The sequence below is a fragment of the Lepisma saccharinum genome, chromosome 18, assembly GCF_977018435.1.
Source record: "Lepisma saccharinum chromosome 18, izLepSacc3.1, whole genome shotgun sequence".
Taxonomy (NCBI): Eukaryota; Metazoa; Arthropoda; class Insecta; order Zygentoma; family Lepismatidae; genus Lepisma; species Lepisma saccharinum.
The window spans coordinates 6824930-6846977 of NC_139246.1; the positions used below are offsets into that span (position 1 = coordinate 6824930).

Genomic DNA, 22048 nt, shown 5'->3' on the forward strand with positions numbered 1-22048 from the left:
AGGAAAGAAGCACATTACTTTTTCTGCAAATGGCTGGATATACATATATGTACGTAGTATTTCAGGGTAACGTGCAGCAACGATAAGAACCTCTCAAAAACAGGTCCTTCCCCCCCCCCTTTCCCTCCAGAGGTAGCGATTCCTGAGTTGGGAGCATTCCACGTGAAAATATCGGTTCCTGAATTGGGAACTTTAGTCATAGTGTCTCAATTGGAACTTCCTGAGTTGGGACATTCCTGTACATTAAAGACTTGGATGGGGTTTATGGAGAATTAGATTGAACCTCTTTCTTCATGTTTATTGTGGCCTCCCCGATAACGTAGTGGTAACGTCCTCGCCTTGTAATCAAGGGGTCCCGAGTTCGATACCCGGTGGAGGCACATTGCACAGTGGTTCAGATCCCACTTTAAACTGTAGGCTCAGTCCCGATTGGCCTATATGTACAGTGACCGGCAATAGAAAAGACACACCTAAATCCTGAAATACGGCAACTTCCACCACCGCCCTAGAGTTAGGCAACACACATAACGCCTTGCAGATAAGTGAATATTTCAGGATTTAGGTGTTCCACTTTTTTGCCGAAGATTTCACATAAAGTTTAGTCTCAAAACTCATGTCAGTTCACATGTTTATTTACAGATTTCAACCTGGGAGGTGTGAACATTTTGAGGCTTCATTACGCAAGTGTTTTGATAAATTGTTTTGTTGTTGTTGTTTTAAGTACACTTAGAGTACTGCATTGGGCCACTTTCGCTCGCTCAAACTCGACCGAATCTCGCACCCTCGAGCATGATTCGCTAGAATATATAGAATATCAAATATCAGTTCATTGCGACAATAATCGTACAAATATATGTGTAAAATTCGTGTTGGTAGTTTCAGCCCATGATCATCTATTCATTTTCATATATTGCCATGTATTGGTAAGATAGGCTAAATTACATTTTAACATGGAGATATGGCTATGTTCACTTTAGTTTTAATTTCACACCGTCTTTCACTTCACGAAGCAATTTTGAAGGTTCACTACCACAGACAAATTACGGTTGTACGTGAACTACTGGGCTTCACGATCGTTTGCCTGTTCGAGCGTTATTCGCTCGAGCGAAGAAACAGTCGATTCCGTAACGTAAGCCATCTAGCGTCATCCGTGCGAACTATTAGCCGATCGAGCAAAAAAGCCTCGATGCAGCACTTTACTTTATACACAGAAAGGATAATCGGGATGAACCTAGAGTTAGTTTCTAATTGGATACGAACCACTGTGCAACTCCAGCGGGTATCGAATGCGGGACCCCTTGATTATATAATTATAAATCATTTCAGTAATAGGCGAATTAGTTACCGGCAGTTTTATTTTTAGTGGTGAAAACTAAATTATAATGTTTAGAACTAAATAATCCTCTTTTGATTAATAATTATGTATTTTTATACATTATTCATACATTAAAAAACTGATAAATTATTCATCAAAAGGGATTATTTAGTTCAAAATATTATAATTTAGTTTTAACCTATAAAAATAAAACTGCAGGTAACTAATTCATTACGACTCATTTCAATCAGTTTTTCCTTACTTCCTGCTCACTTCAAACATTGAAATCGCATATATATATTAGTCTCCTATACCCAGTTTTAGAGCTGTTGATTACGTCACAATGGGACTTTCGAGAATTTAATGATTGATTGATTGAATTGTTGTTTTAAGTCCACTTTATGCATAGAAAGGCTAATCGGGACTGGACCTACAGTTTAAAGTAGAATACGAACCAGTATGTGCCTCCAGCGTGTATCGAACCCGGGACCCCTTGATTACAAGGCAACGACGCTACCATTGCACCATCGGGAAAGCCCTCAAAGTTAAATGAGTACTATAAACATCATTAAGATGTTAATGTGCATGCTTTATCTGAAAAAATAATTTTGCGATAAAATGGGTTAAAAGGCTTTCGGTCTACTAGATTTTATATTCATAGGTCTTGAAGTCAGGCGAAGAAAACTCATTTCCGCTTTGCTGACACCTTAAAAACTTTCGATTAATCCCCGTGACGTAGAAATCTTGTATTGTGGAAGATGTTGACGGAGAAGACATTAGCAACGGCAACGAATAGTTAATGGAATTCAGAACAGACGCCATGGACAGTTTACTATATCGTTCAAGTAATAACCGCTCTCAGTGTTGCCAATTTAGCTTCTTTGCAACCAGATCTGGCTCTTTTACTCCTAAACTTCCGAATTGCTCCAAGGAGCTATTTAGCTCCTAATCTAGCCCTGTCGATAAGTTCTTATCCGCAGTGTATTCTTCATGATATCTGAAACTGCTTAATCAGATCCGCGAGTTTACGAAGTAAGGATCATATTATGTGTCTGACGATTTGCTTTCTTTTACTGTAGGGAAGATGGGGTAACATAAAACAACACAAGAAAAAACTGATAATTTATATAACAGATCAATGTTAATTAGCGATAGTAAGCTAAAGTTCAGGTTGGCAACAATTAAAAATGCCAACGTGGAAGATTTTACATCGCCAAAAACACGTAACGTGGTCCCCCCACTCCTAACATAAACAGCCAATAGGAAAACGATATTTTATTGAAAACCAGGGAGAAATACTTTGCTATAATATTACAATATTAAACTATATAGAAATAACTAAACTGATTTTATCAAATAAATCATATTTGCCCTTGCACATAAAAATAATTAAATTAAATAAAGGTTTACTTTATAACGAAGACAAATTACTTCAATCTTGTACATTGTTGACCAAAAATCGATATTAAGATGAAATGTATTTAACTTGTGCTTAAACAACAAAATTTGCGTGGAAGATAGTAATAATCCTAGCCATTTTGGATTTGAAAAACAATGAAAACGTTTCATATATTATTTGGGATAATTATTAGCCTATATATTCTGAATAAATGTTGCAAAAATACGCGAATAATATTATAGCATAAGATAAAACGTAAATATATACATGAATTATGAAAACAATTAAGTATAAATCATTTAATCCAAGTTCTTAACTTGAAAGTATACGAATAAGATAAATGCCAATATACTCGTACGACTGAAATCTACCTAACATGGCGGTCGTTACAATATCTGAAAGTGCTTAATCAGATCCGCGAGTTTACGAAGTAAGGATCATATTATGTGTCTGACGATTTGCTTGCCGAATCCTTATTGTAGGGAAGATGGGGGGGGGGGGGCATGGTGAGCGATCGACCCTCCCAGCTACTGGACCCAGAGGCGTGCGCAGACACTCTGATTAGGTGGTGCAAAAACATGATGAAAGTTCAGTCGGGAAAGAAAACCTAATTTCTTCTCATCTCACTGTTTTATTGTATTGATGGGTATGAAACAGGGGCGTACATAGGGTGTGTCCGAATCCACCATAACTGACGAATAACAAGAAATTCGGCAGAGAACGAAGCGAGATATATCAATTACATAGGAAATAACACACACCCTCCCCCGTAGTTGCTTTGAAATTTCATAGGCTTGAAAATACTTCATTTTCTTTAAGAGCATAATATCATTTAATAACGGCAATAAGATTCCTCTACACTAAATTTCTAGGTGAGAGTATAATAATGTAGGGACATGAGCGTCTGGAAGGGGGAGCAAGGATAGCCACACCTCCCCTTTAGAAAACGAATAAAAACGTAAAAGTATATATTTAACAAGTATAATTTGATTTCAGTCACAGTTATTTACATTAATTATTGTAACGGGGAGGCAGTAACGCGATAATTTCAGATTCAAGTGGTGTTTCTTGAGGGGATGACACTATTATCAGGGTAATATTTATTTATTTATTAACCAGTCGCCTATAACAGAGCGAATGCTCCAATTACAATAGGCATTACAATTTGCTATACACAATATAATTTACATAAATATATAATACATGATACAAACACATAGTAATTATTACACAAAACATTAGATAAATACGAATACAAAAAGTTATACAAATACAAAAGTTACACAAATACAAAAAATTACATACATATTATACATATTACAAATTTTAAACAGAGGAGAAAACTAAAGGACAGAAGAAAGAAAACATAAACAAGTAACAAACTATAAAACCTTGAGAATAATAAAGAAATTATACCACTATTTAAATAAGAAACAGGAATAATCAGTACAAAGCAAAAGTTCAAATTTGAATTCGTTTATATGTATACAAAATTTAGAAAGCTATAAATTGTATTTGAGACTATAAATAAATCACTCTAGAATTAGATCTGTTTTATTTGTATATTATATCTAATATGTTGTTTAAACTATATAGATAGTTTTTAATATTAAAAGCAAAATCCAAATCAATTCCATTCGGGACAATATTATTATGTTTACTTAATAATCTAATGATTGGAGAATTTTGATGGAATTTTGTGTTTGATTATTGCAGTAAAATGGTTGTGTTACTCTTAATACCTTATAATTGACGTTAAAGTTTATCAACTGTATAAGATTTTCACACTCAAGTATACCATTGATAAGTTTGTATAGGAATATATGGTCAGCCGTTTCGCGTCTTCGTTCAAGTGTATCACATGAGAATTCATTTAGTAATTTAACATAGGAGATGCGATCTGCATATGAAGATCTCTTGTATTTTTTGTAGTAAATATGTCGTAAAAATTTATTCTGAATTTTTTCAATTTTATTGATATGGCATGAGATATATGGGTTCCATACCGTACTCCCGTATTCTAATATGCCTCGTTTAACCCCCTGAAAAAAAATCTTGCTTACCCCTCCATGGAAAAAATCTGCCCCCCCCCCCCCTTTCGCTCCGTGCCCACGCCTGTGGCTGGACCAGGTTTTTGTGTTTGGTTACTAAAGGTCGCTCTTGAGTAAAGTTCCATGAGACCCCTAATGTTATTTACGAACTACGTTGCATGTTATTGGTTTTTAAAACGTGTCGATACAAATGAAGGTATTCAAATCTAATCTATGAACTGTGGGACGTCAGCATCCCTGTTTATTTTTTTTTTGCGCCATCACTTTCTCCGATCGCCATAGACAAAGAAAGAATTGATAACTTTTGCCCAAAATATAAATTTCACACGTTATATTGGCTGTGTTGGTCACTCCTGCCACCCTAGTTTTTTCTATCGCCTTGGATGATATGGAAATTACATAATATTGGTCTCCGAGAATCGTTTTTACTTCACTCCCCCCGCCTTGATGCTTAAAATTACCTTAAGAGGCAGATTACTGCGCCTTCGAAAATCTAGCTCCTTGAAAGTCATTCTTAGCTCCATTTAGGATGCATATTAGCTCCTTTATGCGCATCCGGTTTGGCAACACTGACTGCTCTGGTTGCTTTATACTCTCGGTCTCAAAATCACGGCTGTCCAATCAGACTGAAGAAAAGGACATCACGCATTGGCTGATACAAAGACACCAATGCACATTCAGGTAGCTTTCCACCTGAATGGAGATATGATTTCACGGCTGTGAAGTTACACATATTTCTTGGTTTGGCTTTGTAGAGCATGCAAATGAAAGTTATGTAATAAGTTGTGAGCGTGATAATCCCATTCGAGCATGTAAACACTCACACACGTGTAGTTTTCCAGAGATGCAAAGAGAAAGCTCAAGTTGCACGTGTGTCTGTCTGTCTTCCATTACTACATAGCAGGTTCCTCTCAATTAGTATCAAAATTTTGTTACAAATGGCCTAAGTGCTTTGTAAGACACAGGGCATTGTATGTTTTTCTTAGGGAACATCATTCTTTAAACTTATTATTCAATTTTAATAAGTAATATTATGTTTAACTTAGCTTCATTAGCATCCCTCCCCATAAAATCTGCCTCCTCCTGTGTCCCTTTAATTTTTAGAAACAAAATAATGTTGCTATTAATATGTAATGGTGCCATTAGAAAAATATATTAATATTACACGTTGAGCATTAACTTTTTAAACTTTTGCTAATATTTTGCAACTAATCTTAGAAATGATGAGATAAAAATTCACAAGGAGAATAATGTCTCTACTTAGGTGCTAATGAAAATTGATTTCCTTCTTACGTGTTTTTCTTGATTTCTTCTAATAATAAAATATAGTATAGTTGTTGGAAGATGCTACAAACCATGACATTTAAGGAGATTGAATATAAAAGTTAAAATTTGAGAACATAAATTATGTGAAACTTCAGATGATTTCAATTCCTAACACTATATTCATTTATTTATTCATCGTTCTCTGCCTTAGTAGACAGGGTTTTTACTGTAACATTCAGGCTTTCCGATATTTCGCTTATCAGCGCAGTGTCATCTTCATTTATAATCTATCATGTGATATCTTCTTCTTCTTTTTCCCCACATCCTCTCCCGCTAACCATTTCTTCCAGTGTGTCTTCTAGCAGGCAGTTCCTTCTTAGCCAGTGTTCCAGTCAATTTATTTATCTTTTCTTGTTTACTTCCAGCATTGCTATTCTTTCACCAACTCTTTCCAACACAGTTTTATTTCTTACTTGGTTCATTTCACACACTACATTCTTCGTCATAGCCACATTTCTAAAGCTTCTAGATGCTTTTCCTCACTTCTCGTAGAGTCCATATTTCTGCTCCATACAACGCAACACTCCACACAAAACACTTCATTAGTCTGTTTCTTAGTTCTTTTGGAGAACCACAACTATTTACGAACCGACAGTTGCACGTAAGCGATACTAAGGATAGATTTTAATGTCAATTTTTAATTTCATTAATTCAATTGCCAATTCTGAGCAATTCTGACATGATGGAGCCTGGTTCACAAGAAAGATAATTAATTCTCCCTGGCGCTTTACACTCAAAAACCCAGACCACTAGAAGAGGTGGAGCCTCGGTCACCGATAGATAATCCCCTCAGACACCCTCTTTATATTCTTCTTTGCGCTACAACCACGCATATCGACGCCTTCCCATAACACATGCCGTGTTCTGTGACTACTGTCAGGTGACAAAATAGAAACAAATATGGCACAGAATCAGTCTGTGAAACATAGGTACATATAGAACCTAAAAAAGAAAAAAACAGTTGTTAAAAGTCCAAGTAAACATATCTTTCTTAGTTGTTTGTCCAAAGGTCCACAGAAGATACTTCTTCTATTAATAGAGCAACAATTTAACATGAAATCTTTGTTGGTTGTTTGTCCAAAGGTCCACAGAAGACACTTCTTCTATTAACCCTTATGCACACGCGCCGGGGTGGAATCCACCCCAGACAGTCTCTCTTCTTTACTACGTTTAAAAGTGTTTTGTTTCTGTTGGTGGCCTTCCAGGTACCTTTCCGTTGTTTGCCCTTCTAGTCATTGACTCAAGGTCAATCAGTTTGCTCGCCGCTGTCACTCAGTGAACATCGTCAAACTTGGCCAGGGGTGCTTTACACCCCACGCGTGTGCTTACGTTACACATTTCCAAAATGCTGCTTCTTTAGTTTTTGTTATTTGTTTTATCTAATTGTTATGTTTTTTTATGAACTGTAGTCTAGATGGTGTTTTAAGTTGCATATTTAAAAAAACCTCCAAAAATGGATAATTTGGGTAGCAAACAAGCGAGGATTCTGTCCATGTTGGATGAGTGTGGAAGTGATAATGAATCAATTGTCGGCGAAGATAGTGATGCAGAACAAGACAGTTTACACGAAAGTGAACATGATACAGAAACTGAACAAGACTGTGACAGTGGTAAAAGTGAAGAAAGTGACAGTGACAGCAAACTACCATTGGCTCGCAGACTTAACACTTATATAGGGAAAGATTAAACTACTGTATGGAAGAAACAAACACCACCACAAAACGCAAGGACAAGAGCTCATAATATTGTAAGTACACATCATCCTACTGTAAAAGCCGCTGCTAAAGAAGCCAAAAACCCCACTTGATGAGTGGTTGTGTATGATAGACGAAAGCATAATAGACAGCATTGTAAAGAGCACACCTTCATCTACTGCGAAGAATGCTGCCCAGAATAAATTTGAACATTCACTCACAAAAACCTTTGTCAGTAGCTAAGTAAGATGTAAATTTGATTTAAATTTTATAATTTTTTATAAATGTATCTCTTTAAATAATACTCTTGTTTAGATTTTATCAAAAATTAAAAAAAGCACTCTAAAAATTTTGTTGGTTTGGGAAAAAGTTTTTATGATATTATAAACAGCTGGCTAAATTGACCAATACTCGATGGTGATTTACTAATAAATTTGTATAATAAACCTATGACTAAAATACCTTCAGTTGTTTCATTGACCTGTCTTGTAACCACATGCAAGTAAAAAACTATTTTTTTTGGGTACAGTTATTTTTTTACTTATTTTTTAACAATACTTTAAAATACAGAAGAAAAATGTAACTGTCTAATCAACAATTATTCAAACCACTATACAGTTGTTTTATATAGCTAAAATATGTTTAACTATTATGGAAAAGACTAATTGTTAACAAAAAAACAACAGAAAATCTTTTTTACTCATACATTTGTAAAAAACTGCAATATAAAGTGTGGGGTGGAAAACACCCCATGCGTGTGGTTGTGTCACAAATATTCACGCGTGTCCATAAGGGTTAATAGAGCAACAATTTAACATGACATTTTTGTTGGTTGTTTGTCCAAAGGTCCACAGAAGACACTTCTTCTATTAATAGAGCAACAGTTTAATAGAGCAACAATTTAACATATCATCTTTGTTGGTTGTTTGTCCAAAGGTCCACAGAAGACACTTCTTCTATTAATAGAGCAACAATTTAACATGACATATTTGTTGGTTGTTTGTCCAAAGGTCCACAAACCACACACATCTATTAATAGACCAACAATTTAACATGACATATTTGTTGGTTGTTTGTCCAAAGGTCCACAGAAGACACTTCTTCTATTAATAGAGCAACAATTTAACATGACATCTTTGTTTGTTGTTTGTCCAAAGGTCCACAAAACACACATCTATTAATAGACCAACAATTTAACATGACATATTTGTTGGTTGTTTGTCCAAAGGTCCACAGAAGACACTTCTTCAATTAATAGAGCAACAATTTGACATGACATCTTTGTTGGTTGTTTGTCCAAAGGTCCACAAAACACACTTCTTCTATTAATAGAGCAACAATTTAACATGACATCTTTTCTAGTTGTTTGTCCAAAGGTCTACAAAACACACTTCTTCTATTAAAAGCTTCTGTATCTCCCTAGCAGATATCATTATAGTAATATTGCTGTATGAAACACAACATAAGTGAGGCAACACTACAGAATTAATGTCTCTTCATTGGAAAGATCCTCGTTGCCTTTCACCAGATCAATGGAAACTTCGGCAGCCTTTATTACGCCGCGGAGACAACATGACACAATTGCACAAACAGAAAGTAAAAACTTTATGCTTGTGACTTTCGCTTAAACCGAAACATCATACGACGCTGTATTTCTGTCATTCACTTCATTTGCTATATTTTTCTCTCGGTTATTTCGTGAGAATGGTTCACCAAGGAAATGCTTGAGAGCGAGTTTCTCATCTTCTCCACAGCCTTGTTCCACTTAGTTTCTCTCAACCTCGGAGGTTTCTCATGCACTTTGGGCGAAAGAAACTCAAATCAGTGAAGACATCGAAGATGAGATGAGAGCGTTATCTCGATCGTTTGACGGCTGTCGTTTGCGTGACTCCACACTCAAGGTGAATTTCTATTCATGTTTTTTTTTATCCAAAAGAGATAGAAAGAACTAAGAAAAGGAAACAGAAGGAAATATGAAATCATCATTCGTAACGTCCACGTACCAATGAAAACTGCTGTCCAATGTTATGTATGTCTGTATGCAAGTGTAAGTTAGTTGGTAACTGGGAAATCCCATTATGATCAAATTGCTAATTATATAAGCATTTACTGAAAGTGAAAATTTACATATAGCAAAATTCAGATAAGTTCTTGCACAATGCATGGTGACGTTGGTTCATGCACCTAATTTTGTAGTAAAATCATATGTTTGGATTGTGTGCGATCCCAAGCAAAAATAAATAGTTCACCTGGAGACTAGAGAAGACATGCTCTCTCGAAACATAGTAGAAATGCTAGAAATGAGAGGCAACGTTTCAGAGGTACTCTCTCGAACAAACAAATGAAACACTAGACAATGGATGAAGTCCAAATAATATTGCATGCTTATGACAGATGAACAGTTTTATTTGAACCAGATTTTTAAAAATTTTCCCATTTTATTAATCTTTTCAAAGGAAATGTTCTCCCCTTTGCAGTTGTAGCTCACCAGTCCTAAATCGGTGATCAGAGTCATCTGGCGGCAGACGTCTGAACTTGAAAGACACGATTTTAGCAGAATATTTTACAGAAATTTTCCAGATTTTCAAAATGCATATCAATGTTTGGAACAACTTATTGTTACAATGGGTCACCCAATTTCAATAAAACAATAAGAAATTTACTCAGGAAAGACGCAGGAAAGCCTAGAAGAGCTCGATTTTTATATTAATTTAGAATCAGCCTCTACACATCTATTCAAATATTGAAACATTTGACACCGAATGTCTTTTAAAATTATGTAGTTGTAAAAAAGTTAAAATATTCAGATTCAAGATTCATTCTTTCTAATCAATTTACCATAACGTTGAATCAAATGCGTCAAATGGTTTTTGAGAAATAGTCTTCCGAAGAAACACCTGTTTTCTGTTCTCCGCGCTGCTCATGATACAGTATTAATCATGTTGTAGAGTAATCCTCACTGTAAAATAAATATATAGGGGGTTAGAGTGACCTGTTGAAGTAACTTCTATTTGAAGATATCCCGCCACAGTTTTTATTCCTTCCTTTGTTTAGTTTTCATATAGCGTTCGTGTTCTGTTTATTCTTTGTGTCCAATGTTTATGAAGTTCCAAGTGTTAAGTAGCTGTAAGGATTTTCCGAAATACTTAAGGAGCAATAAATTACATGGAAATTGCAGTTTCGGAGGAAATGCAAATGGTCTTGGTTTTATTGTTCCTTTCTCTTCACCAAGAGAGCCTCAGGCCAAAGAAAGGAAAGGACGAATTTCGTGGTTCAGAGAAACGAGAGGTATTTTTCCTTTTCTGAGTCACGCAGTCCAAGTTGCTTTGTGTCTTCGTATTCGCTATTGGGGATTTTCAGCTAAGGAATACAGTGTAGGGTTAAAGGCGACAGTGTTGCCACATGGAGAGCAGCAGAAGAATGTTCCACCGTCCAGCGAATATCTGCTGGTATACTGAAACAGAAGGTAGTGAGCCATCGTTAGAGAAAGCGAAAAGTCCACAACAAATCAATGTCGCTGAGAAACATTAATTTAGAAGCAGTTATTAAAGTAATCATGAATATTTACGTATTTAGAACACTACTACTAAATTCCCATCCCAAAGGAGAAAAATTGCACATTACCTCGCTCCGGTTACAAGAACCACTCATATAGGAAAGAGCGCACAGATGCAATAAAGCACGTGACACCCAAGCCTATTGACGAACTTTTGCCTGGACGTTCTTCGTCCCCTTACCTTTTCCCAAACTGTGTTAGCAGGCTGTTCCATTGAACCCCCCAAATCGCCGAAGACACAAGAAACGAACACCTCTTTGTAAGATGATCTGGATTGACAGAAAAAGGGTGTTTTTCTTAGTACATATCCATTCTTTTGTCTTCAAATTTTAACAACTTTCCTTTCTCACAGACACTCTTATTTGGGGGTGGTGATCTCAAACGTAAAAGCCCAGAAGCTACCATACTGAATTCTTAAGTTGGGATCACCTTTAGTTTCGGGATTTCGCTCAATGCATCTCACGTACGAGCTTGATATGCTAAGTTTACAAATGCCTCGTTTCCGACTCATTTTTCTAAAGGACGATGCTTCATTAAGAAGAGATTTTTCCGAAATTCAACCCCTAAAGAGGGGAAAATGGAAGGGGGATGTAAAACTCTTTTAAAATATTGACACGTTTGCAGCCCTGACCCCTGCCCTGCACCTACTATATTATTAAATAGGGCCCAGGACTTTATGTCCTATAACACTTTAAAATATGTATGTAATTATGTTATAAAAATGGAAAAATATGTCACAAAAATTAAAAATATGTCAGAAAAAATCAGAAGTATCCCCAGTAAAGCCAAAAATATGCACAACAGTACTTTCGAATGTCTCATTATACGGGATGTCAGTATCTTCGAGGGATGATCGACTACGATGGGGGTGTGGTATTAAATGAAGTCAGAATCCCTTTAACCATATAATGTAGTGGGAAAATACTGACAATATATTGTGAGGTTCACTGCAATTATCCAAAATGTTTTTTTGCTATTATGTCAGTTTTACACCTTTGTGGAAAGTAAAGCATAATTGGCAGCTCGCTATAAAAAAGGGGGTATTTTTGTTCTGTACTATTGCGCTAAAGGGATGAATTATAAAATAAAAATTAATAAATTTTAAAATAAACGATTATATGCAAGACAATTACGAAATTATACAGAAATATGTCTTATTACGAGAAAATTGTACAAATATGTTGTAAAAACACGAAATTGATAAAAATATGTCAAAATATACCTTATCAAGTTTGTCTATTTCGACTGATTTTCATCAGATATGCAAAGATCTCACCCAAGTATCCGACCCGATGCCAAATAAAAAATATGTTATAACAAAGTCCCGGGCCCTAATTATAAACAAGAGCCCTCAAGAGATAGCCTTGTGTAGTATACACAGGGCCAGATTAAGACGAAATTGGGCCTGATGCTTGAAATCTTCGGTGAACAATAAACACAACGACGTTATAGTTACGTCACAGCGCAAAGAATAACAGTAACTGTATAATAGGTAACGCTGTGTCTAGGCGTCCGAGATTGGGGCTCCAAATTTCATTCTAAGATTTATTTTCAATTTGATATAGTAAAAGAAAACTGTTCAGCTTTCGGAAAATTCTCGTCTGTTTTCATCTGGGCCTATTTCAGGAATGGACCTAATGCTGCAGCATCAATAGCACCCACCTTAATCCGGCCCTGACTCGATATGGTTGTGTTTTGAGGAGATCTACATAAACAGACTAATAGCCAATAGTGAGAGAAAGCGACTAAAGATAAATCCTCACCCAGGTCCCTCATCATTCAAGTAAAAAATAAACTAGGGATGGCCAAATTTTATGCCCTTATCGGATATTCTGATATCCGGATATCCGAATTATCAAGATATTCACATTATCCGAATTATCCAGATATTCGGATTATCCGAAATGTTTGGATATCCGAATGTGTCCATTGTAACTCACTAACTAACTAACTCTCTAGCCTTCTTGAACCCGAAGGTTCATGGCTGCAGCAACACACGCCTTCCTTCTGTCCCTATCCTGAGCAAGATCTATATACTCTTTTCCATCCCTACCAATTGCCTTTAGGTCCATCACAACATTATCCCTCCATCTTCGTCTTGGTCATCCTACTGGTCTCTTACCATCACGTTTCCCCACGAGAATCCTGTAAACTCATCTTTCCTCTACCATTCGTGCCACACGGCCTGCCCACCTAAGTCATCTTGATTTAATCATTCTAATAATATCCGGACATGAATAAAAATTATGTAGTTCTAAATTATGTAACCTTCTCCACTCACCTGTCTCCTCATCCTATTTAGGCCAAAATATTTTCCTAAGGATCTCATCTTCAAATACTCTCAATAATATAATGTGTCCATTGTGCAGACAATTTTATCCTTTATCCGTTTTACGGGCTGGGCTGTTCACGTATAATTTATTTCACTATATGGATTTCCAACAAATCTTTCTATTCGGATATTCGCATTATCCGCATATCTAAATTCTCCGGATATTCGTACTATTCGTTGTATCCAAAACGGCTAATTTGAAATCCGGATTTTGTAACCATTCCTAAAATAAACATGTTTCTAACAATTTATGAGGTCTCTGCTTCTATTCTAGAAACATGTCCTTAGGCTTTTCTTAAAGCCGATTCCAATTCAGAAGTTTCTATTAGAGCGAATTGACCTTAATAAGTTGATTCTGACCGCACATCCATTAGATGGGATGAACGCAACATTCTTCCCAGTCTGCCACACCACCAAGTAGCACCAATGGCTTTTTCTTAAGCTTTGTAAACGTATCTTCCTGTTAACCTATAAACATACTGACCACCGTTGTCGTCTTAGCTGGTATCAAAGTTCGCTAATTTGGCGACTCTCACTCGCGCCAGTTTGAGGTCGGTAACAGGATTCAGAACTTTGGCACGGAAGGTCGCTTAATGGAAAAGCATTGTCGAAGAATCAAAGGCGGCGAACCAAAAGAGTTCAGATAAGTTTTTTTCCGTAAAGAGCGGATGTAAAAGAATCAAAAAGTTGTAGTTTATCTCCAGTAGCGTAGCAACACATCGCAAGGTCCCCATTCGTTCTTTAAATTTGAAATCTCAATGTGAATCGAACAGAATCTTCAGAGATATGCCAGCATATTATTGTATTTAAATCATAAAAAAATTGCTGGCGAAAATTATATTTATTAATTTTATTCACCCTAAAGACGTCTTTCTCTGTTTTCCTGGAGCTGAAATCTGAAGCTGTAGGAAATAGGAAAAAAACAGCTAATATTATCCATGCCCTCCTTGAGGGGAAAACAACGCAAGCATTTAAATGCCTCACACTAGTTTCGTAGCAGTTTAAGGTGCTTTGTTAACATATTAAAATCGAGAGTGCAAGGTTGAAACGGCTTTTTATTCAATAAAAGAATAAATGGGTAAAAATGTTCAAGCATGAATTTTTGCGTAAATGTTTCACATGAGAAATACGACAATAATTTTCACTTTTTCCGGGCACCTTTAGTTTAAGGCCAGTCAACCTTTAGTTTAGGGCCCGCCCACATTTAGCTTAGGGCCCGCCCACCTTTAGCTTAAAGCCCGCCCACCTTTAGCTTAGGGCCCGCCCACCTGTATGTTACGCCCCTGATTTGAGATATTTATTCAAATTATGATGTTTAAATAGAATTTAAAGACAGAATGATTTAATTTTATTTCCCACGAAAATTATACTTTTCATATTTTTTCTGACTTATATTATTGCTTTCTTCGTATCAACCCCATTGAATGCGATGCCCCACTTCGCCCACCCCTTGCTACTCCACTGTTTATCTTATTCTTTATAATTCTTGAAACAAATGCGAACGTTAATCATTGATTAGGCCTAGTGTTGCCCACGGGACGAGACGGGACAGGCTTTTAAAAATTCGAGACGAGACGAGATTGATCATGTGTCCCGAGACAAACGAATATTTTCGAGACGAGACAGCATTTCACAGCATTTCCACGAGATGAGACAGGCCAAAGTCTCGTCTCGTGGGCAACACTAATTAGGCCGTGCTTGCCTGTGTAAACTACAAATTATCTGATCGATATCTCACATTCAACTCCTCTGTTTGTCCGGTCACAATTTAGCATTCAATTCAAGCTACATCTCTAACAGTGTTATCTATATTTATAATTCGATGGTTTTGTTCTATAGCTTCTACACCTCTTGAAGAAAATCGCTACCTTCAAAGCAAAATTTTTAGATAGTAAAAGGTTGAAGGAAGGAAAAACTAAAGAAATATCTGTCCCCTGGGCGGGACTCGAATTCAGACTCTTTCTGAATCGAAACGATAAATAGAGCAATGCACGCTGTAGGTCAGCAAGCTCGATACAATGTCACATGTACGGTCACAATAAAAATAGGACACCTAGATCCTGAAATACTTGCTTCTCTGTAAGATGTTATGCATGTTGCCTAACTCTACGGCGATGAAAGGATTTTAATAGTAAATTTTCAACGGCAACTTCTACCACCGCCGTAAACTTAGGCAACAATCATAACGCCTTGCAGGGAAGCGAGTATTTCAGGATCTAGGTGTCCCATTTTTATTGATGGTGGCTGTACACACAGAATACTAAAGGTTGATTTGATTTGCTTTTTCATATGACAAAGCGTTGCGAAGGATAAAACTGTGTAGAAAAGTAAACTTTTATTTCCTGAATCATCTACATCGACGTAAAATGACATTTACTCGAGTTAGGTCACCTGTTAACGTCTCTTGCAAAGAAAAATGTATGATTGCAAGAAGGATGGCAGGAATTGTTCCGTCCTGTCCTCTTCAATGTAGCTCCGGGGAACAGTGCGAACATCACATCCCAGACGGAACCAAACCTTGAATGGGTCCTCGACCTGCTTGTCAGGCGATGACCTACAACCGCCCGTTGGTGCATTGTGAATGACCTTCCTCGAATTACATACGGATGACTGAAGGCTCTTTCAACAAAAGCAGTCTCGGGATTTTTCGCACGTTATTCACAAGGAATTTTCGTATTACGAAAAGAAACCACTGATGCAACAGCATGCAGGGATTCCATTTTCCGTGCCAGCGACCTGCAATACGTGCAAAATTACCCACTTCAACGGTGGAAATGAATACGTTTGCAATTCAACATGAGAGTTTTTCTCCTCTAATATTAGAACCGAGTAAATAAATATATATGTATTGAGCCGCAGTCTTCAGATCGGCATTTCGTTGTAAAAATATCGAATTATTAGTATTTACTTAGGCCCGCTTTAGAGCGAAGCATTTTCTTTAACATTTTTGCTAGTCCAAATGTCCCAAAAAAAAATTTACACAACTCTTTACAGTGGACAATACTTTACACAGAAACATACCCGTTAGCATTTAGAATTTCGATGCGAAGAGTAGAGGAAACATTAGATAATATACAGCACGAAAGGTACGGTTTTCATTCAATAACTAAGACATTTAAAGAGAAAAATATGTAATTTAAAAAAGGAAGTGGTTATTGTGTAAGCAATCTGAAAGTATGAATTTTCTTTTTAACCTTAAGTAACCAACAACCTCACCTACATTGATATCTTTCTGTTAATGAGTCACTGACATTGTCTTAATCAAGAACCGAAGAAAGACATCTTTTAAGCAAATAAAAGGTTTAAAACATAATGCCAAGAATAATGATTAATCAGGAATCTGTTAATAATCCAAGGAAGGTCCATGTTTCTAGTTATAAAGTAAATGCTTGACTAACTTCTGAAAATACATATTTTTGTCAATCTTAAATCTCGCATATAGACTGTTCAAGAATCTTCAATTAATGCACAGTTGCCAGGCCCCCTTTTTTTTACACGTGGTAGCTACTCTGTTTTGTTTTGGGAAATACATTTTATTGTAAATGCAACAAAATATTGACATTAACAACTATGTGCAGTGTATTAAGCAAGGAACAAAACTGTTTCATCCAAATAATATTCAATTTTAAAAATGTTTTAAACGCTTGAAAAAAACAACATAGCTAGGCGAACTTTCTTTAGTGGCCCACGGCATGTTTCTTTGATAACTGAATATACCTTTTAATTTTTCAGCCACTGAACAGATTTCTGTGCACAGTAATCAATATGACACGGAATGAACGAAAATACAAAGTTACAGAAATCGTAAATAACCAAGACTACAAACATCAAGTATCAAAATGTGTTTTTAACAAGTCTAAAAAAACATATTTAAGACACCATGTTTTAAACGTTTTAAACATTTGTAGAAAACGGACATTTTCGATGGCGGACAATTGCGATGAACACAGAAATGAAAGGGCGGGTGGACAATTGCGATGACATTTTAAATCTTCTATCAAATTTAAGGGTGACTTAACATTCCGTACAATACCGCTTACAAGAGAATTATGTGAAATATTGATATTTTCGGCTGGGAATTTGGTTCAATCAAGTTTTTGATCATGAGCTAGAGCCAAGAGACACCTTTTGAAGTGACCCGTTTCCTCATAAAAATATCTCGGAATACACTTTCCAACTCTCTCGTCACGTTTCTTCCTTTTCTGACCTTCAAGATTAAGTTCCATCCGCATGTACTTGATGTTGGTGTCTTCTGCTTGGCTCTTGAGGCAGGTCAGAACATCATGAATTTTTGGATGCTGTCTTCCAAACCACCTATTTATTTTGTTGTTCCAACCTTTTACAGCATTATTAGTTCTGTGTTAGGTTAGGTCGTAGCAATTGTCCTACCACTAATTTGTAAAATGACCTTCACCGTGAAAATCATCGCAATTGTCCGTGATTTTGGCTTCATCGCAATTGTCCTAGATTCGTAGAAAACAAAACCGTGTTTTTAAACGTTTAAAACAAGTTATTTTAAACATGTCAATCCTGAACAGGAGTGCATAGTTGCCGGTATTTACAATATTTGTTCTTTTCTGTGTCTTCCAGATTGTTCCAGACCACGATGTAAAGTAAGGAAGTGACCGATTTCTGCAGCGACGTAAGTTGGGCATCCAAGTGACGTCTGACCCTCCAGAGAGCACAGGAAACGCTGTCCCGTCTTCAGCGCCGCCATCCAGAACCACCAACGCTCCCCAAGATGATTTCTGAAGCGTCGCCGCAGTGGGACCAAGTTTTTCTTCAAGCGCCAAAACTACAACCTACTTAAATACTCATTCCCAGAACTTTACTCTCGGGCAAAGAAACGCAGAACATTTCCTCGACACGGGAGGGATTGTGTGTGCACAGTGTTGCCAGTTTTTTTAGTCGGTCATCTAGCGATGCAAGTGGATGAATTTACCTGGCAACGGGACCAGATAGAGGAGTGGCCGAGACTGTTCCCCCCCCCCTCCATTCAGGTTTGAGCATGAGGCGGACACCTGACTCGGGACCCAGAACCACATGGTATCCATTCTGAATACATAAGTGTGGACGATCGAAGGTCCGCAGAGAGTTTGCTGTAGTTTCTTCTCTCCTCTTCTTACCGCGACTGAAAAAGAAGAAAACTTTCGTATGTGTGCCTGTGTGTGTAATTGTGTGTGTGTTTGCGGGCAGGAGCTGGCTGGCTTCAGGGTACCAAATGACCTAACCGCCCAGTGTAGGTCAAGATAGTCTGCAGACGCCTGAAGTAGTTTAACAAGACTAAACCTCTTTAACAGATGGTATGATTTAATAAATTCTTTGCACAAGAAAGCAGTTTGTAATCAAAGCCACTTTGGCCCTCAGTTAAACAATTGAAATTTGAATTGCAGCATATAAATTTGGAACAGTTAAAGAGCAAACATTGTAATTTCTAGAAGATTTGCATTTGAGTCACACATCGTGATACCATAAAGAAGTAGTAAGAAAAATAAGTCTGAAATGTACAGTTGAGGACAGTCCGAGTGTGTAACGGTTAAGTATCTGCTAAGCATGTCTTCTAGTACTAAAGAAACGCATACGTCATTTCAACAGAAGGACTTCTTTTATTATTTTTCCTCCTCAAATAACCTAACAGCTATCGAACATTAAAAAAATAATCAACTTGCTACATGATATTCAGATTCTGCTTCCGTGTTGAAACAAGAATGTGGACTATTGCATGTTATTGAAAAGTTCAAAAGCTAACCATTTGGTAATCATTCACGTAGTAAAACTACAACTCAAGACAAACAATAAGCATAGTTCCTTCCATTATCAGAATACAAGTTGATCTGGACTGTAGTCGATAGTAACTATATTTTGATAGTTAGTTAACTATCTCTACTTGTTTCTGCGTTTACGCAACTTGTAAAAAAAATGATGATTCTATTAATGAACATGCTTTGTGAAAGTATTTCGGTTATGTTATATCATTGTGGATGTAAAGTACAGACCGGACCTTTCAATTTCTCGTTGTGTTGTATTTCATTAACGCCAAATTCTGAATCTTTAATTAGGCAATTTATAATGTGACGTTTTACACTTTACGGTGTTTGAAAGCTCACAGAATCAAGCACTGGAGGTCACGAAGAATGATAAAACATCAACGTACTCAAACTTGACCACATTATAATTATTTCAAATTTTAAACAGAGCATTAATGCAAGAAAGATACAATTGTTTGATATTTTCATCAACAAATTCATGTAATTAATAAGTTAGAATAGCTGCAAATGTATAAATTTGTTTTCATGAATATGTGTTTCTGTTTATTTAAAATAAGTAACAAAATATAACAGCATTGAATTCCACGTAACTATATGAATCAAAAATTGACCTAACTCATCACTAATATAATTGTATTGGATGAAAATACAACGTGTACATCACAGACATTATTTTGCTTTCCTGTCTCGTATATCGCTAATTTGCTATTATGCTGTTTTAAGCATAAGCAAGATAATAAGGTCTATTTAAATTTCAATTGTTTTGCTTGATCAAATTTCATCATCAAAAAATCTAGATTAATTTCTCAGTTGAAAACCTAAAACAAAGCTCCTGCACCAAAAGGTATAAATGGTAACATAATTTGCTCAAGGTAACCTCCAATAAATTAATTTGTGTATTATGTATTTACTGTAAGATATTATTTAGTCTTTGTAGTAAAATATATAATGTATATTTACGTTGTGCCACTATATTGTAATAAATTCCTTCAAAGATTATTACGGTTAGAAAGACAAACTTAAAATATCTCAGGATATTGCTTGTATCAAGGATACTGTGTAGCGAGGACCTGTACCCAGTGACAATGCTACAAGTAAATAGTGCCAGTTAGTGATTGTTCATTGTAAATGGAACGATGGAGATCCAGTGAGATTTTATTATTATTACTGTAACAGAAAATGACTTGAGTGCTGTAATTGAAGCCAATCAACTGTCTGAAGTGTTAAGTGCCATGCTATTTTTAATTAATTACGAGCATAGCTTATATAATTATTATAAGGCGTTTTGGAATTTATGTTAACTGAAATAATATCACGGTTAACTCATTTGTGATGATTTTTATAACGTTACTATTTAGAATTATTCTCTATTACGGATATGTGTATATTATATTCTTCATTGAGAAAGATTGAATCAAAAAGATCTAAGAAATATGCCAATAGGATATCATGTGTGGCTGTAAACTGCAGTGAAGCTTGTGTTACTAACAAAGAACCACAATATATCCATTGCATTTTGTACATAATTCAGAAGTATAATTCAAATTATTTTTAAAATGATAATAAAATGTCCATGATTAAAAATTGTGTTGGATTTTGTATTCAGTTCCTTATTATATTGTGTTTCAAACATCACTTGTGATAGGGTATGCCAAGATTGTTATTGGTCGATTGAATTATGGATACAATGTCGAGCAGCGTTTATCATTCGAGATTTTGTACCATGAGAATATTATGGTAAAATGGTTCCCTTTGTTAATTTAAAATATATCCTACATCCTGAATCTAATCATACGCGTAGTTGTAATGCATAATGTGTAGCAGCGATTGAGTTTAGATATATTGCTAATATAATGGAAAATGTAGCTTCTGAGTTAGTACAAGCACACACATTTACTCATTTGAAAATTTCGTCAAGTCTACAAAATGGAAGCTTATGTGATACTTAATAACATAAATAACAAAAATAGTCTCCACGAACCTGTCAATCATGTATCATGTATAGATACCTTTAAAATACCTATATAAACTCTCATTGTTTAAGAAATATTGAATAATATATATTAAGATACCTTGGATTAATGGTTCGATTGTCACTAGTATGACACATCATTAGTCTGTGGTCATTAACTTAGACCATTAGCGCCAAATCATCATATTGGGTTATTTTTCATTTCTAAATCTGTGATTTTATCATGTTAAACTTTTATGTAAGGCATGGCGGTTTTAGAAGCTGCCATTGAAAATTTGCTATTAAAATCTATTCATCGCCGTAGAGTTAGGCAACACACATAACACCTTACATGGAAGCGAGCATTTCAGGTTCTAGGTGTCCCACTTTTATTGCCGGAGAGTGTACATAAATAGATTTGAGGAAATTGAAAAAGCAAACAGAATTTTCGATGGCGAAATGGTGAGTCGAACGCTCAGTGCGCTCAACCACTAATATGATTGATTGATTTGATTGATGTGCTTTATTTTACTTCGCCTTTTGTGCCACTTTTGGCTAATTTGTGAAGATGGAGATGAGTGATGACATGATGAAATTCATGAATGGACACTCACAAACATCCATGCCCAGGCCGGGATTAGAACCCGGATCCCAGT

At 36.1% G+C, this 22048-nt stretch overlaps 1 protein-coding gene across 1 annotated transcript in view; it reads left to right on the plus strand.

The window, feature by feature from the left end:
- The window catches only part of LOC146002365 (uncharacterized), a 102739-nt gene extending 81723 nt beyond the window's left edge, over positions 1-21016 (plus strand). The window contains exon 2 of the mRNA XM_083140087.1: positions 18264-21016. The gene's annotated coding sequence lies outside the window, so the exon portion shown is untranslated. The remainder of the gene's footprint in view (positions 1-18263) is intronic.
- Positions 21017-22048: the final 1032 nt, after the last annotated feature.